The following is a 1,874-nucleotide window of genomic DNA, read 5'->3' as shown; positions in this document are numbered from 1 at the left end:
ATTGTTATTCTTTAATGTTCCATAGTTTTCCATTGCGTGTATGTATATTTTTTTTCTATTTACTCTTCCATTGATGGGCAGTTAGATTGTTTCTTTTTCCAGCTACTGTGAACACTGCTGTGATGAACATGGGTGTATATATCTCTACTTGTGTCATAGCTCTTGCTGTGAAGTACCATGGAGTCTGTTCTGACTCATAGCAACCTTGTACAAAGTTTCCAAGGAGCATCTGGTGCATTAGAACTATTGACCTTGTGGTCAACAGTCCAGTGCTTCTCCTATAGTACCACCCCAGGGTCCCTGTAAAAATGTGACATGTGGTTGCTATGAGTTGAAATTGACCCAAGAGCACCAAACAGCAATAACAGCAAATGCAGTAACCATTTCTTAATTATAGTTCTCATTTTTTATCTTTGGTTAAAGAACTTTAAAAAATAATAGATAGCCATATATGGAACATAGCCTGTGTTGATTTCACTGGCAGGTCTTATGCCAAACACACAGGTTTTATTTGATAAGAGACCTGCCATAGATCCCAGTGCTGAAACAGGTGGAAATGCTCATAAAGATGGCCAAGGCGTCTGTGACAGATGAAACTCTAACACTAGTGCTTCCTTTCAAACCTTATGAGTGCAGCCATCCAAACCAAGAGCTCCCTGTATTATTCCCCAGGGTTTCCATCCACTCCATTCTCATTTGGAATGTTTTTATAGTGATGATAAACGGACTCCAAATAGAAGAGCCCAAAACACATGGTCTCTGTTAATAGCGAATGGCTACAAATGTGTTTCTACCATAAATATTCATCCTGGCTGCTCTGTTTGCTCTCCAGTGTCATTAAAAGCAAATAATAAATGTGAAGGTGCATCTCTTTGTGCTAACTCAGGAACAGGGAGATTCCAAAGCCACTTAACCCTTTGAAGTAAAATATCACTTGACTGAAGATGAGATCTCTCTAGTTTTCCCAGACACATTTAGGCAGAAAAATTTTAACCTAGTTGAAAGAGCAGTACAGTGAATTATATCAACTTCATCTTTCAGGCAAGTCGGTTTCAGTTTTTGTTTTTGCTTCTGTTTCTGTTGTGTGTGTGTGAGAGAGAGAGACAGACAGACAGACAGACAGACAGACAGAGACTCTACCTTATTCCCCAGAGAGAATGAAATTTCAGTATGAATAGACCTGAAGGATGCTGATTTTTCATGGAGCCCAAACCATGGCACTAAGCAGTCAGTAGAAATGGTAGGAGAAGTTCTGGGGTCAAAACAACATTAGCAATTACATACATATGCATCCTTAAGATACAGCATGGAGTAGGAGAAGGTGGCAGGAAGGCTGATCTAGTGTTTGAATTCAGGTCTGCCATTCACAAAGTATGGTATCTTAGACAAATCCCTTACCTCTGAATAGACACTGCATTCTGAGATAATAATATCTAATTTTCAGAATTATTTAAGGATTAGGGAGAATTAACGTGTTAAATACTTAGCACAATGTCAGATACATCATGATAGTTCTTCTTACCAAGTTCATTTTTACAGAACCAGAAATGGACAAGTAATCCAGGAGGAAAAGGGAAGCATCTTTCTCAACCTGCTAGGGGCAGGAAGCAGCAGGCCCTGATTCAGCCTGAAGTCCACCCACAAGATAACTTAGTAGAGATGGAAATGCCCCAGGTAAGCTACCTAAATGAGAAAACATATTTAAGAAACCTGTTTGCACTCAACTAACTAACCTAAAGGTTGACGATTCAAACCCAACCAGTGGCACCACAGAAGAAAAGTCTGGAAATATGTTTCTGTTGAGATTAAGCCAAAAAGTGTTGCCAGCAAGTCAATTCCAAATCAGTGACCCTACAGTATAGGGTAGTGTACTG

Source organism: Chrysochloris asiatica, unplaced genomic scaffold, assembly GCF_000296735.1.
Source record: "Chrysochloris asiatica unplaced genomic scaffold, ChrAsi1.0 scaffold00011, whole genome shotgun sequence".
Classification (NCBI taxonomy): domain Eukaryota; kingdom Metazoa; phylum Chordata; class Mammalia; order Afrosoricida; family Chrysochloridae; genus Chrysochloris; species Chrysochloris asiatica.
Note: the sequence above shows the minus strand (reverse complement) of the source record.